Here is a 17,343-nt window from a genome sequence, read left to right on the forward strand (position 1 = left end):
CACGCTCCACAACTAGAGTCCGTGGTCCATCACAAAAGATCCCAGGTCCCGCAACTAAGACCGGACACAGCTGAATCAATAAATAAATGTTTAAAAAAAGAGAGAAAATAGGGTGATAAAGAAAGCAGCAGATTTTTTGTTCCAGCTGAGAGTCCTTGTCTGGTGACAAAGACGTTCTCCTCGACCAGATTCTCTGTGCAGGCTTCTCTGAGACCTTTTCCACCAAGGCTTTGACTTTGGGACTTGCATGTTCATTTCCGCATTATCCAATTTTAGCAAGAATCCGGCCAAGTCAGTTAGGCCAGCATCCCGATCCTCCACACTTGATCACCCTCCACAACCAAGAGCCTCATCCTCCACCATCGCCCAGGTCATGTCTGACCACCCGCCCTCCCTCAGAGAGAATCCTGTTGGTCAGTTTACTAGAATCCCTGCTACCCAGGCACTTTTTTATCGTTGCTGTTGATACACAAAGTAACCCATTTATTATAGGCTGGCAGTGTTATCAATTGATGGTGCGTCTAGTGGTCCTTCAGTCCTGGGCTCTTCTGATGGCAGACTTCTCTGTGACAGCAGAGGTCGGGCTGTAGGTCCAGGCACCATCGGCTACCGTTTCCATGCAGAAACCACAATGCCAAATGCCCACAGCTCGTCTCTTCATCTTGGTCTTGCCACAGAAGGAGCAGGTGTACTTGGCTTGCTGGCCGATTTAAATTTTCTTCACCATTTTCCTGAGGCGGGCACCATAACGGGTCCTGTATTTCCCTATGATTCCAACATTCTGGGTGCATTTTGCCATTCTGCCACCAGCTCAGGTCCAAGCCCAGAGCTATCCCGAGTTCCCATCCACTGACTGACGTCCACCCCATCACCCTGCTCTTTGGTTATAAATTCCCACTTTTCCTTGTCGTTTTCATTACTGAGCCCAGGCTCTCTCCTCCACTGCTAAACCTCGTTGCCATGATCGGTCCGCCTATCATGGTCGTTCCCCTTGAATAAACCCCTCCTCACCATTTTTAAACAAGGGACGTGAATACGTTTTTCTTCTACACTGTTGGGGGGCTGCTCATCATTCAAGACCTCATTCAGGGTTATTTCTTCTAAGAAGCCTTTTCTGCTTCTTCAGGAAGTGTTACTGTCACTTCCTGTCTGGGCTTACTTTGCATGTTTTGCATATTTTAGTAGAACCACTAGCGTCAGTCTCTTAGTTGTGTCTGACTCTTTGTGACCTGTGGACTGTAGCCATGAGGCTCCCCTGTCCATGGGATTTCCCAGGCAAGAATACTGGAGTGCATTGCCACCTCCTTCTCCAGGAGATCTTCCCAACCCAGGGATCGAACCCGGGTCTCCCGCACTGCAGGCAGATTCTTTACCGCCTGAGCCACCAGGGACGTGGACACAAATCATAAATACTGTCTAATGTTTTTTTCTAGTAAAGTGTTTTGCAAGCTTTAAAGACAATTACAGAATACAGGACTCATGATGGGACTCGGACCCTTCATGTTGTAGACGGAGCAGGGGAGTGAAGGTTCCTTGGAGTCCCTTATGCCTCATGCAGCCTCCAGTACAGAGGTAAACTTCCATTATAAGCTCATGGAATATATGAGTGAGAGAATGAATGAATGAAGCTGTCTGATCTGGGGTATGGTCCTGTCTGGCTCCAGTTTCAGTTTTATGAATCTAGCTAGGGACAATCAGAGTTAATTACTGTAAATTTGTTCCTCGGAATCAAAACCTACTGGAATATTCACTTTTCATTTCACCATAGGAACCATTTGGATCAGTCAGTGGGGTCATTTGCTTGTCAAGTACAGAATAACTCAAAGGGTGTTGGTTGTTTTTTTATTTCTCTTAAGGTGGGGCACCTAGATGGACTGACCTCAATGTTGAGATGTTTCTCTCAGAATACCACCTGCCAGGGCACCTCCCACCAGTTCCACGAGCGTCAGGATAATCACTGCTCTGTGTTCCTTTAAGTTCATTGTTCTTGAACACCTCTGAAGACCTCAGGGGTGTCCATTCTTAGGTGGAGATTCAGGGCACACCCCAGGCTCACATGCAGCACATTGCCAAAGGGCGGTTTCCTCCTGCAGATAGCTAATTGCTTCAATTTCACGTTACTTCTTATTAGCTTCAGCTTACAAAGGTGACATTTCCTGACCTTGCCCTGAAATCCTGATTCTGAACCCTGTCTGAAGCCTGATGACCCTTCTGCACTGAATATACACAATAAATAGTTGCTGGATGATTGAACTGATATTATCAACCTAAGTTTTGATTTGCGGCTGACCCAGTCTGACCTGCCCCCTCCTGGTCTGGAAGCCTGTTGGGATAGCCAGCGGGGTCATCTCCATTCGTGATTCATGAAGACTGCGTTCCTCACTCGGTCTGAACCTCCAGCCAATTCCAGCATCACACGATGCTCAGCACAGATTTCCTGAAACAGACGACAATGCATGAAACACACCCCTATTGGTTTTCCATGTGGAGCTTATAAAAAAAAAAAAAAAAAAAAAAAAACGGGTTTCCTTCCCTCTTGCAAAGACTCTTTCATCCATCTGGTTTAAATTTGTGTGGATTGCTGCCTGCCCAGAAAAGGGTTAATGACACCAGGGAGGGAGAGCTCTGTTTACTTGGCCAGGCTTTGCAGGAGTCCAGTTTCTCCCAGAAGTTGAGTCCAATCAAAACCAACCCAGGGGGCCGAGGAGGACTTCCGGTTTGCCCCGGCAAGACTTAAGGGGCTGGATGAATGTGGCACCATGATCCTGGCAGCAGCAGCAATAACCATGCTGCACAGGCAGATGGTCTGCAGAGAGCACGGCCAGAGTACCAACGTGCACTCTAAAAAAATAATGCAGGTCACATTTCCGTAAGTGTATAATACACAGGCCCAGCACTGTAACATTGCTTGTCTAAATGTGATACAAATTAGACACAGAAGCTGGGGCCCTTTGGTAAATGCTACCCAGGGATGATCTTCAGAGACTTTCGTTTCTGACCGGACTTCAGTCTTAGGAAGCTGGGCTCATTTTTCTGATGGCCAGTTCTGCAAATGAGCACCTTCAAGTTATCCTTTCTGGTCCTCCTGAAGGTTTCCAAGAATGTGACATCTTCCCAAGCAAAGAGGAACACTTGGATGTGTGGTTGGCTGGGGGACTTCCAATAATTACTTCCTTAAGGGTTGACATTAGAAAGGAATTCACATGAGGCCAAAAAGAATGCTTTTTCAAAAGACTCACTCTCTGGGGATGTTTTAGTCAGAAAGATGGCCAAGGTTGAATTAAGCCAGACTTGTATAAATCTCACTGTTATGATATTAAGAAAATGAGCTGGACTTTGATCTCTTTACGTTTTATGTGAATGCTGTTGGGATAATACAATATTTCCTTTGGCTGTAAGAGCCATTATTATCCTGTAAGAAGGATGATAAAATGGGGGTGGTGTGTTGAGATGCAGTCTGAGATAGAGTGGCGCCATGTGTGACGGTGGAAAAGTTTGCTACCTTCTATATAAAAAGGCTATTTTATTTTTAAATTTTTATTTTACTCTTTTAGCCATACTGAGAAGCATGCAGGATCTTAGTTCCTCAACAGGGATTGAACCCATGACCCTTGCTTTGGGAGTGCAGAGTCTTAACCACTGGGCCACCAGGGAAGTCACTAAGAAGGCTATTTTACATCCCATATTTGCTAGTCCTCCCAGAGTCCAAAGGGGGTTGTCAGTATGTTACCATTTGAAACTACATTGGAAATGTTCCAAATTTTCCCTAATTTCATCTCTTTAGCGGCCCTGTTAGGGTAAGTAAGACAGTCACTATTCCTGTCCATTTGTCCAGTGGTTAACCACTCGCTCAGCGCCCACTAGCGATGGGGCAAAGTTGACACTCTGATGCCATCAACTTCTGATTCCAAGCGTCCACCCCATCGCGTTGGGTGTCATTTTGTATAATTCACTTCTGCTTTCAGTATAACCCAGAAATGCCCCCGAAATGACATGCATGACCCAGAAGTTTAACAGGACCACGGGCAGCCGCTGCACAAGTAAAAATCTATTTGCATGAAGCCATCACTAAGACGAGAGTCATACATTTAACTCTGTGCTCCGTGTCCCCAGGGATGACCCAGAATAACAATGCGCAGCTGCTCTGGTTTCAATACCTTCCTGTCACCCTTTACAGCTGTGTCACTCAAGGTACGGTTTGCAGACCTGCAGCCTCAGCATCGCCTGAGGGCGTGTCCAAAAAGCAGCAGCTCAGGCGCCATCCCAGAGCCGCTGAATGAGAGTGTGCATTTCAACAAGAGCCCCAGGCGACTCAGAGCCTGTCAGGTTGTGGAGGTGCGGTGTCCAGAGATCCGGCTTTTGCTCTTTCATGTAGTGGGCCCTGCAGGAGGTGAGGAGGAGGACCAGGCAGGATATACCCACCTAACTGCCCATCTTCTTGAAGGAGTAGTTCGACTGGAGATGAGTGACAGCTGTGGAAGGAAGAAGCTGGGAAGGAGTTTGGAGACAGAGGAACTTGCTAGTAGCTGCCTGCAGACATCTGGTTTGAGGTCTCAAGGAAACAGACAGTGATTCTGACTTTTTTTTTTTTTTGGAAATGACAGGCCCTCCACAGGCCTCTTGCTCATGGGCACTTCAGGAAATAGTGTTTGAGAAACCCTGGTTTGCTCCTGAAGGAGCACAACCAGGTTCCCCATTCCTGCAGGCGATGACCCGATGGGGTCTGGGCTGGAGCGAAGCCCAGACTCTAAATTTCTTCCAATCACACCCAGGCTCCTCCCCTGCGGTCCCAGATGCAGGTGTGAGCCCGAAGGCTCCCCTGGCCCGGCATCAGGGCCTCCCCAAGGCTCAGCTCACTTGCTACAGCTGGAAGCCGAGAATGCATGTAGCCCTAGCCCCAACTCCTTCTCAGGTGGGCTGAGCCTCCACCCTTCTTCGCGGCTGACATCTCTGCGTCTTTGCAGGAGCTGCCAAATGTCAAATGGCTCCTTTCTCTGTGACTTCAGGATCTCGGCAAATGTTCATGAAGGGGAGGACTGTAACCACAGAGACGCAGCTTGAAAACAGGGTCCTGGGTTTGGTTGTGGGCACACTCACTGATCGATTCGAAATGACTCTTCTGGGAGCTGGTTGTCAAATTTCTGGTGTGTTCAGGAAATGGCTGCCACATTTTACATCAACATCTTCGAACTCTGAGTGAATGAAGTGTTGAATTGTAACAACGAGTGAGTGGAATGAATGGATCGTGGTGCCAACGGCGAACAGGCTCGGGTAACAAAGCAGCTTGTTTTTTAATTTAAAAAAAAATTCCTTGTTGTGGTGCCCCTTTCTGGTGCTTGGCTGCAGGGATGATGAATGTTGCCCTCATGCCTTGCGAAGCCACACCACACCGAAGACTTTATACACGGATTACGGTGGAAAGAGTTGGGGGTCTTTTGGCTTCCAGCCATCACTCATATTTCAAGGTTCAGACGGGTGGAAGTCAATCAAAATATACTTCAATATGCCTGCAATTGGTCCCGGACTCAGGAGCCAAGGGTTTGCTACTCAAGCATCTATGTGATTATCACTTTGACTCCCAGATGCTTTTCATCCCATTCACATTAACTTCCTGCTGGCGGCCTCCACCCGTGATGAGATCAGCCTCTCTCCTTCCTTCTGCCACATCTCGCCTGGCTGGCAAAGATCAGCATGGACCAGCAGCAAGGGTCCTCACCCGTTGGCTCACTTGCATTCATCCTCCCTGTTAATCCGCCCATCACGGGAGCTCAGTTCAAGATCAGGCAGCTCTCAAGGGCAAACCAGGCTTTTGCCTGGTGCTTTTGTGCCAATAGCAATAGTTCTCAAAGTGGGATCCCCTGGAACAGCAGCATCACCTGGGACCTTGTTAGAAATGGAAGTTCTCAGGCCTCACCCCAGACTTTCTGAAATAGACACTCCCCAGGCGGGCGCAGCACATGAATCAAAAATAAAAACACAGGAGGGCCCTATGTTTTAACGTCCCCGCCAGAGGACTCAGGTGCCAGCTCAATCTAGAAAATCACTTTTCTCTGCTAAGTACAGGGTCCTGTGTTGTGCGTTATTCCAGCCACTAGACTGTAAACTCCCTGAGGCAGGACTTCTGCCTTCTTCATCTCTGAGCAGAGGCCACTGTATGAAATCTAATACTAGTGAAAGGGAACCCTTTGGCCTATGGTCCTCCCTTTATCCCATGTCCTCCACATGCCTTTTGTCCGTGGAAAAACTTGAGTCAAGGAACGTTTAATCAGAGAAATGGGAAAATGCAGAAGCAAGAGAGAACAGTCCTAGAAGATGGGTGAATAGTTTAGTCAGTAAGCAAAGTAAAGACCTTTAGTTCCTCCTCAAGGGCTATAGATGACGTTGTTGTTGTTGTAGGCTGCTGAGCTGCGCTTAGTTGCTCAGTCATGCGCACTCTTCGTGACCCCATGGACTGTAGCCCGCCAGGCTCCTCTGTCCATGGGGTTCCCCAGGCAAGAATACTGGAGTGGGTTGCCATGCCCTTCTCCAAGGGATCTTCCCAGATTAGGAATTGAACCCAGTCCCCTGCCCTGGCAGGTGGATTCTTTCACCGCTGAGCCAGGAAAGCCTGAGCCATATACTATGGGGTGTCTTGTAGATACTGAAACCCCCCACCAAGTGATAGAAGTTAACTACATAATGATGTAAGCTGCCACAATTCAGAGAACTAGCCTCGAGAAAAATGGGAACAAACAAAATGAAACTGAAGACTAACTGTACTTAAAACAAACAAGATGATGCTGGTCAGACCACCGGTGACCAATTTCAAGATGACTGTCAGAGCTGACTGTGCAGTTTCTGCCTGCAGCCCCTCCCTGTGTCTATAAAAGCTCTTGCCCACTGGATGTCCAGGAAGGGGAGCTGACCTTTGGACAGGAGTCCGCCCCCCGACTTCCAACCACCATTTGCCAGCCTCCAAAATAAAGTAAACTTTCCACCAAGCTTGTCTCTTTATCGGTTTCAAAGAGGCAAGCAGTCGGACCTCACTTTTGCTAAGAATAAAAGCAAACATTATTGAGCTCTTACTGTAAAGGCAACACCAAACATTACTGAGCTCTTGCGGTATGCCAGAGGGGCATCCATCTCATTCTACCCTCAGAAGGAGCCTCGGAGAAGGTGCTGTTATTGTTAACCTGCCTTTTACAGATGAGGACGCAGGAGAGGGGAGATGAAGCCACTTGGTCACAATCTGCGCTACCTCCTGGGAGAGCTGGGATGTGAACCCTGGGGTCTGACTAAGGTCTCCCTTCCCAGGCCTTCCGACTCAGCACTTGGTTACTGAACTGACTCGAACCACCTGGACTCTCCTGGGCACCACCTAGGGGAAAAGGCTAAAATGTAAACAAGTCTGTGTACAGAGCAGCTTAGAGGGAGAGGGAAGGCAAAAAGGAAGGCATGGTTTTCTTAGGAAAGCAAAACTGAATTATTAAACCCACTTCATTTCATTCCTCACAGATCCAGGTATCTTGACCTCTGACACAGGGACGGTGGGGAAGGGTTCTAAAGATACCTGCATGTCTTGAATTCCTGCATCAGAAGGTGCAGGCTTCAGGGGAGTCAGGAGGAGGGGGGGAGAGGGGAGAGAGACATTTCTATGGGTTAGGGCTCAGGTACAAGCAGATCTCGGAGAGATTTTTGGATCAGTTCCAGGCCACTGCAAAAAACAGAATATCATGATAGAGCAAGTGGCATGAATTTTTTGGTTTCCCAATACATATAAAAGTGATATTAGCTGTAGACTATTATGTGTACAATAGCATTATGTCTAAAAAAATACAGTGCATGTACCTTAATTTAAAAATGCACTATTGCTAAAAAATGCTAACCCATCATCTGAGGGCAGGGTGGCTACACACCTTCAATTTGTTGTGAAGCACAGTAAGCGGAGGTCCACCTGTAGAGATGCCTGAATTCAAACCACCCAGTCCAGGTCGTGACCACGCTGCTTGGGATCCACGTAACATGTTGGCCACAAGCCATGTTCCCTCTCTGGGCCTCAGGCCCTTCATCTGTATAGCGGGGATAATGAAAATCGCTGTTTGATCTGTGTGCGGTAGGGAGAAGGCGGCGGCTGTGAGAGGTGCCTGTTCTTCGCTGTGACTATTGCAGCAAAAACACATGGGTGAACAGCCTTTGGCACATACCTCTCAAGCACTCCTCCAAGAATGAAACAATCCTGGTCATTCTTTAGCTGTTGTGTGTGTGTGTGAGCTGAGTCGCTTTAGTCATGTCTGATTCTGTGTGATCCTATGGACTGTAGCCCGCCAGGCTCCTCTATCCATGGGATTCTCCAGGCCAGAATGCTGTGCCCTTCTCCAGGGGATCTTCTTGATTCAGGGAATTGAACCTGTGTCTCTTACATCTCCTGCATTGACAGGAGGGTTCTTTACCACTAACACCGTTGGAAAGCCCTCTTTAACTGTTACTACTAACAAACACTTGCAGCTGGACTCACCCTCCGCAAAGCTGATTACTATGACTCCATATGGATTACACTCTGCACCTGGCATTCTTCTATTCTATAGTATATAATACTGTAGTATTATATACAGTAGTATTAAATACAGTAGTATAATACTATATTATACTGTAGTATTAAATACAGTAGTATGCTGTATTTCAGAAAGAACATCATGGGCTGATAACTTCAGGTTTACTAGACCCAGTTACTGAGCTGCCTGATCCAGCTGTGGTTGTTTTGAAACTTTGCAAAAGAAAAAAAAAAAAAAAGCAAGACCTTCAGGAGGATATAAAACCTCTCCCTATCCCCGAGAAAGGGGGGCACAGTCCTTGAGGCACTATTCTGCTGGGTTTCCGTTTCCTTTTCTATTTCCTCCTACTCAGTTTCTGTATTTCTATTTGGCATGGGTGGACAGGGAGTCAAGATTTTGGCAACATGACCAGCACAGGTGTGGAGGAGGTACCCACCTGCATGGGATTCTTCCCTGCCTGCACTCCCTTCCTGGGAACACGGGCGGGTGGTTTCTCAGCACCCAGTCAGTGCAGTCCACTGGCCTGATCCTCTGAGCCTGGAAACCAGTCCTTGGTCCTTTGATAACAGGAACTTTCTAAAGAGGAAGGGTGCTGACCGGGGAGGAGCAGAGGGTCGCCCAAGGATGCCATGCTATTTTGCATCCCAACCCTCAAAATAATGGTCTTCTAAGACTTCTCTGGGCATCTGGCAGTTGAGACGCCAAGTTCCCAATGCATGGAATGTGGGTTTGATCCCTGGTCGAGGAACTAAGATCCTGCATGCTGTGCAGGTGAGAAAAAAAAAAAAACCCCAAACAAAAACGAAACAAAAGCAAACTATGACCTTCTCAGTCTGAATTTCTAGAATTCCGTTTACCTATGGGGTTCCGCCACTGAACAGCCTCCTTCCCCCTCCCTCCTTCTCCAGGCATCAAAGTCCTTCTAAAATGTCTTCACCTTTCACGGGACACCAGCACGCAAATCCCCCATCCCAAATAAATGAGAAAGAATCCCCTTCCCGCCAGGTTTTGCTGGTGCCCCGGGCCACCCGAAGCCAGGATACAATTTCTAGGCGGGGGCGCACGTGTGTGTAATTGCTTCCTGAGAGGAAGACCGTGAGAACCTCATTGCAAATGAGGTGTTAATGATGAGAGCCACAGGATCTGTTACTGTAGCCAAGTCCCACATGATGGACTACATTAAACCGCTTTTTATGTGGCCCTGAGCAGAACCCCTTCCTCTGTGTGAGGGAGCCTCCCACGTGAGGGAAGCAGAAGGAATAAAACACACCCCACCCACCTCGCTTTGTGGTGGAACACTGCCGGTGGACCCGCAGACCCTGTGATCTGTCAAGGCAGGGGGTTTCCTTAGAGGGGAAGGGCTTGGAGATGCTCGTGGATGCATTGTTCTGAACGTCACGACGGGGCATCTGCTGCGGCTGCAGTGTCTGTTGTTGAGTCTGAAATCTGAGGTTCAGAGGAGACTGAGTAACTTGAACAAAAATTCTGAAGGACCTATGAAAATCAGGTTGTTCACCTGTAGAATAGGTTTGACCTCCCCCGTCATCTCATTTTAACCATTTTAACCTAACTTGGTGTTTGTAAACACCAAGGTGATGGCTCAGTCCATAGCGCGAGAGCATGAAAGGCAACCCTAATTCGAGGTAACATCCCGATTCCTCCTTTGATTAGCAAGGAGATGGAAACTCGGAGGAGCAAAGCTCTCTGTCCAAGGACACACATTGCTCAGGGGTCGAAGGACACCCAGAAACACGGTCTTCCAACTTTGAGGGCGATTGGTTGTTGACTCTTATTTTGGCTAAAATAGAACTTTGCTCATTCCCAATTCTTCCCTTTGCAAACGACTATTTTATTTAAAAGTGTTTCGACCCAGCCATTCCACTCCTAGGTTTATACACAAGAGAAAAGAAAAGAAAGTGTTTTGGCCAAGCAGCATGGGGGACCTTGGTTTTCCCTGACCAGGAATGGAGCCTGAAGCCTCTGCAGTGGAGGCGTGGGCTCCGCAATCTCTGGACCTCCAGGGATGTCCCCCCTCCCCAGATGAAATCTGTGTCCTCTGCCTAAGAAGCAGAGTGATTTGGCTGAGTGTGGCTGATGCCCTGGGACTCCCCACTGACTTCTGCACTCATCACACCTGTTCTAGTCAACCCCATGGCCATCCAGCAAGCCATCCTACTGCCTACAGACGTGGCCTGGGGGACCCTGGCCAGCCAGCAAAAGCATCCTTGGTCTGGAATGCAATAAAAGTCCACTGAACTAGCTGAAATCAAAGTAGAGTTCCGAATGTCCTCAACCACGACGTTTCATTTAATTTTTCGTGTATGAAGATTGGACAATTGTTGTTGTTTAGTTGCTAAGTTGTGTCCGACTCTTTTGCAACCTCACAAACTGTAGCCCGCCAGGTTTCTCTGTCCATGGGGATTTTCCAGGCAAGAATACTGGAGAGGGTTGCCCTTTCCTTCTCCAAGGGACCGTCCAGACTAAGGGATTGAACCCGTGTCTCCTATATTGGCAAGGGCATTCTTTACCACTGAGCCGCTGGGGAAGTCCCAGTAGGGCAACTGAGTGAGGTTGAGTGAAGTCGCTCAGTCGTATCCGACTCTTTGCGACCCCATGAACTGTAGCCCACCATGCTCCTCCATCCATGGGATTTTCCTGGCAAGAATACTGGAGTGGGTTGCCATTTCCTTCTCCAGGAGATCTTCCCGACCCAGGGATCGAACCCAGGTCTCCCGCATTGTAGGCAGATGCTTTTTGTCACGCGAGTGTGTGTTCCTCGATTCTGTGTCTCGTCACAACAAAGATTTGGAGTGACGGACATTAAAGCCCCCTCGGCGTGTCACAGCGCTCAGGTCTTGGATAGACCGTGTTATAGCTCTCAGGTCTCCAATGGACCGTGTTATAGCTCTCAGACAAATCAGTGTTACAGCTCAGTGTTACAGCTCTATTTTATTTAGGAGATAGCAGGAAAATCCATCTTTGAGGCGTGAGGGCACATCGATCTGAAGACACGAGGAGAAGAGCGCCCCAGCGCGCGGGAGAGAGAGAGAGAGAGAGAGAGAGAGAGCTGGCTCTGGCTCCTCTGTTTATATGTTTCTCTCTCCCTGGGCCTGTTGTATGTAAACTGGGCCAGCCAGGAGTGTTGCTTGTTTTACCTGAGGTCCTCACTCGGGTCCTCGGACCTTCTTTTGTTTCATTTTCGTGGGCTTTTCCCTTCCTTGTCTGTGGCCACCGCCATTTTGGACTCCTTTCTCCTGTTCTACCTACCGAACATTCCCCCCTCAAGAGATGGGAGGCCCAATTCTTTGGGAACAGGGGAGTCGAGGTCTTTCTGGCTACTTCCTGCTGAACTGGGGCGGCGAGGGGTATTGGGCCTCCCCCTCTTGCTAGTCTCAAGCCTCAGAGTCTTTATAGTGGTGTCTATTTAAGGGTGAGTGATATTTTCCATGGTCGGCTGTAGTTTCCCATCTTTGTTGAACTGGCACTGCGTGTTGTAGCTGGTTGACCTGGGCAGAGACAAAACAGGTTAGACAATTGACAGTATGTAGAATAATCATAAGCAGCATCAATACAGCATAACAAGGACTAGTAGGGGCATTAGCCAAGTTTAAATTCACATCGCCAAGATGGCTCAAGTCCCTTCTTGTTTAGGGATCGAAAGATCTATCTCCTGTCTGTTTTGGAGTATAATCTCTGTCAAGCTGTGTTGGCTCTTTAGAGCTATCTTGAGAAATCTTATCCCCAATTAACCACCTAAAAATGGAAATACAGCTTTCATGTTTGGGGGTCTGTGATACCACCAGCGAAGGGACAGGTTTGTAATGTTGTTGTTCAGTTGGTGAGTCATGTCTGACTTTTTGCAACTCCATGGACTGCAGCAGGCCAGGCTTCCCTGTCCTCTACCATCTCCCCAAATTTGTTCAAACTCATGTCCGTTGAGGTGATGATGCTCTCGACCATCTCATCCTCTGCTGCCCCCTTCTCCTCCTGCCCTCAATCTTTTCCAGCATCAGGGTCTTTTCCAGCAAATCTGCTCTTTGCATCAGGTGGCCAAAGTGTCAGAGCTTCAGCATCAGTCCTTCCAGTTCTCCAGGCAAGAATACTGGAGTGGGTAGCCAACCCCTTCTCCAGGGGATCTTCCTGACCCAGTGATTGAACCCGGGTCTTTTGCATTGCAAGCAGATTCTTTACCATCTGAGCCACCAGGAAAGCCCAATCTTTGATAATGTAGGTGCCCCCCAAAGTAATATTTCAGGTCTATATTTGGAATTCATTTCAACCAACTGACTTTGCCCAAATAAATACAAGTTTCGTTTATCTCGTTAAAAGGCAAAATGAGACTTCTAAAATGTTTGCCTGATGGAGCTGATGGGAGATGTTAATATTTTCTAAATGCTCTCAGGAAACAACTGGTGTTCGTGGCTGTTCATCTTTATTCAGAGGAGGATTTGGCCGTGGAGCGTTGTAGTGAACACAATTGGATATGTTTCATTAAGACTGCACCTCCGTCTTTTAATTAACTTCTTGTTCCTGTCTTTGCTGCGATATTAATTATTTTTTAATCATCACTGGGAGGCACTTTAAGGAGAAGCAGCTGGAATCATCCAACCTTAGTTTCATTATACAGATAGGTGTTATAATAATTAACTTAATTAGCTTGTCACTGCTTGCATAAAATATGACTGTATTTGGAGAACAGATAGTGCTTTGCTGATCCAAGGTTAATTAAAATACGGAGTGTGTGAGAGGTCACGTTCTGTGGAGTTGGTATCTGGCCAGCATGATGGGGAATGTTCCCACAGTGGGCTGGACAGGAAACTGGCCATGGCAGTCCTGAATCCATCCTTGGGGAACCTCAGCATCATCGGATCTGTGGCTGCAGCCCATCTGTGATGTTGTCTTCTGATTCTGGGGCCTCTGAGCCTCCACAGGTTAGAGGGGGAAATCAATGAGACACTTGCTTTAAGTGGAGGATATTCTGTGTGATCCTCTGTGTTAAAACCAGGAAAGACTATTCTGTGTGGGGGACTTCCTTGGTGGTCCCATGGCTAAGACTCTGTGCTCCCAAAGCAAGGGGGCCAGGGTTCGATCCCTGGTCAGGGAACTAGATCCCACATGCCGCAACTAAGACCTGGTACAGCCAAATAAATTTTAATTTTTGTCTTAGCACTGTTTTTTTTTTAATTTAAATTATTTATTTTTAATTAGATGATAATTTCTTTACAATATTGTGGTGTCAGTTTCTGCCATATAGCAACATGAATCAGCCATAGGTATACTTATGTCCCCTCCCTCTTGAACTTCCCTCACACCCCACAAATAAATAAAGATATTCTTTTAAAAAAGAGTATGCTGTGCAGGATGTAGCTGACATTTACCAAATGCTCCCCTCGTGCAGGTACCGAGCTGAGTCCCATGAATGACTCCATCTTTACCCAAATCCTATGAGGCACACAGTATTATCCCTATTTTGGAGTTGAGGAAACTGAGTTAATCTCTTGAGTTATCTTTAGGGTCTTAGAAGTAAAGAGGAGGGAGAGACCAGTGGCTGTATTTCAGATCATCATTCATGAAATGGACCAGGCCAGAATGTGAGATCTGGATCCTAGACGTTCCTGCTATTGAGGCTGAGGGACGCACATTTGTTTTCTACATAGATTGTGGTCCTATGTCATCTTTCTTTCTCCTTTCCAAGTTTATGTAGACACCGGCATGGAATGCAGTTCGTTTTTTTCCCCCGAGGTTTGATCTTTTTTTCTGATTGCTTGACTGTCTCTAATATTCTGTTGTGTTCCCAGAACCAATCTTCCTTGTACCTGTAAATTATATTTTTCTAAGTGGAAGTGTTATCCATTAAATGTTTGTCAACCTTAAAGCATAAAAAAGATCAAACCCCTTGTTCAAGGCTGCACAGCTATTTAGTCATCCAGCCAGGGTTTGAATCCAGCTCGTTTGTTTCCAGAAGCCCAAATTCTCAGCCACTGAGCCTCAACAGTTGCTTTTGAAAGAAATATTACTGATGCGTCATCCACAGCATCGTAAAATAAGTACTGTTTCTCGGGGGAAAGGAAAAATGGGTAAATGACAGAGTCATTCCTATAGGATCCCTCACCCATGAGAAAGCCAAGACCAGACCAGAATGTTCCAACCTCATCGAAACACCGAGGGACTGGTATGGGTCTGGAAGAATCATTGCAGTCACTCCTCGTCAATATGCAGAGGAGTCGAACGTATGTGACTGGTTTTGTTTTGTAATTATGCTGCAGCCCATTAGAGATTGATTTGCCTCTACAATCAGTCCAGCCTTCAAACAGCTCATTTGGAGGAGTAAATGGACATCATGAAGAAATTTACAGCTTCGGAAACTTTGAGATAAGCGTGCATCCCATCCCTTGAAAATGACTCATCCAGTGAGGGCTGAGCCGCCTGGAAACAATGGAAATCTTGAACTGCGCTGGTTACAAACTGTGGTTGGTATCAACCCTGAAATGTTAACATGGGGACTGGAAGGGAATTTCATGTTCAACAGATGCTACCTGCATTATGGACCAGGGTGGGCTATGCTTGACTGGGAAGGCTTGTCCACGTTTCTGAGAAAATGCCCTTAAAATCATTTGCTCCGATTCCTCTCAGACTGCTGGGTTTGATTTCGCATGATGGTTTACTGACTTTCTCCATCGGAATGACTTAAGCTCATTTTAAATGTAACTCTCTGCTCAATGCTACTATTATTTTACTTGAGGCTGTTATTAATTTGCCCTAGAGTGACGTGTGGTTTGGATTGGGTTGTGCTGATGTGGTTTGTCATATTTGATGCGAAATGTAGGACAGAAGCTTGGGAAGAAGGAAAATGAGAATGTGGAAAAAGAGTCAGTGAATGTGACTGTGGCTTTGAGGAATGTGTCATAGGCTGCTACTTTTTGGATGGGTTGTGTCCACTTTTTAAGGTGACATGGTCCAAAAAATGGGATATAATAGAGAAATGGGGCTTCCCAGGTGGCTCAGTGGTAAAGAACCTGCCCGCCAGTGCAGGAGATTTGGGTTCAATCCCTGGGTCGGAAAGATCCTCTGGAGGAGGAAATGGCAACCCTCGCGCGCGTGCACACACACACACACACACACACACACACACACACACACACACGGGAATAGTCAGCTGGCCTGTATCAAGCTGCATCTTCATGACACGGTTCCACTTAGAAGAGGCTGTGGTCTTGGAGGCACCATGGTAATCCTGTCTACTACAATATCCTCCACTTAGCAAACCATACAGGACATAACACAACAAAATGCTAAATTTTGTTAATATATAAGTGCCAAGAACTATAAAGAATCTGGGAGTCTATCCTACTTGTAGGCTCTTAGGCAAACCCATTATTAGTTCATGGATGTTGGCAGGAGACACAAGATTCTTGGGTCAGAGACAAAGGTCTTAACCATAGTATAGCAAGCAGTATGAGCTTCCTGTCATGTCCATTCCCCTGGCTCCCTAGTCCCATGGGAGGGTCACACCAATGAACCTAGAAGGATGCCTTCATACCCAGTGGGTTGCATAAAAGAAGAGGAACCCTGAGCTTGGTATGAGTGGTAAGCACGGTCGCTCTCTGGCCAGGAGGGATTGGTACTTCATTGCTCAAGCTTGCCTGTTGTAAACACAACCTCGAGAAATGGATTACCAGGCAGAGAGTGGTCAGGATGCTGCTTTTTAGGTAGACAGAGTTAGAGCATGCAGGAATGCTGAGCCTGGGAAGTGGTGAATTGCCTCTCCCAGAAGAAATTACTCTCAGCCACTGTAGAAAGAATGGAGAATATGGGAATTCCCTGGCAGTCCAGTGCAGGGGGCACTGGTTCCATCCCTGGTTGGGGAACTAAGATCCCGTATACCACGTGGTAAGGAAAAAAAGAGAGAGAGGATGTAGTCAGACAAGAACTAGTGTCAATAAATAAATAATCTCTACTTTGTACCACAAAGTGTTACTAGAAACTTGATCATTAGAATATTAAAAGGTTATAGAGCTCCCACTTTTTTTTCCCACTCTCCAGCCAGCCCAACTCCCTCTGGAGCAAAAATATTTTGGCTAACCATAAGATGGCAATGACCACTGGTGGGTATGGGGTGGCATACTGTCAAATGTCAGATTTTCTGGGAGAAGGTTCATCTTCCTGTTGTGGTGCAGGAGCCTAGAGAGGAAGCAATGTTTCGTTGTGTTCATCCAGTGAGAGCTGACAATAACCCAAGAGCACCTTTCCCGGGGTGGTGCCTGCATATCACACACACCTCTAAACATCTCCTTTTACTCCTGGGGTCCCAGGCTTGATCTCCCCAAGGTCACAAGGCAGACCCAATCATGTCATCATGAACCTGAAAGATGACTCCAATCTAAGAAGTGACCTTCTTCTTGATCTAGGATCAAATCCCAGTCCTTCTCTTCTGGGTGGTTTCTCAGTCTTCTATGGAATATACTTGGTGATTCCAGATGCAAAGATCATCTTCTTTGGCTGGAAGGCAGGTCACGTTCCAGGGGTTGCTCTCAAATTGGACTGGTGATAGAGCTTTCCTCTGTGCATGCATGCATGCTAAGTCACTTCAGTCGTGTGTGACTCTTTGTGACCCCATGGACTCTAGCCCGCCAAGATCCTTTGTCCATGGGATTCTCCGGGCAAGAATTCTGGAGTGGGTTGTCATTCCCTTCTCCAGGGGATCTTCCCAACCCAGGGATCAAACCCACATCTCATGCCTCCTGCACTGGCAGGTGGGTTCTAGTGCCACCTGGGAAGCCCACTGTATGCCCAGCAGTGTGCTAAATGTGAT

General features: G+C 47.1%; 1 pseudogene; it reads right to left on the reverse strand.

Annotated features, from left to right (window-relative positions):
* LOC102183819 lies at positions 533–799 on the reverse strand (annotated as a pseudogene).

This window comes from Capra hircus, chromosome 19 (assembly GCF_001704415.2).
Source record: "Capra hircus breed San Clemente chromosome 19, ASM170441v1, whole genome shotgun sequence".
Classification (NCBI taxonomy): Eukaryota; Metazoa; Chordata; class Mammalia; order Artiodactyla; family Bovidae; genus Capra; species Capra hircus.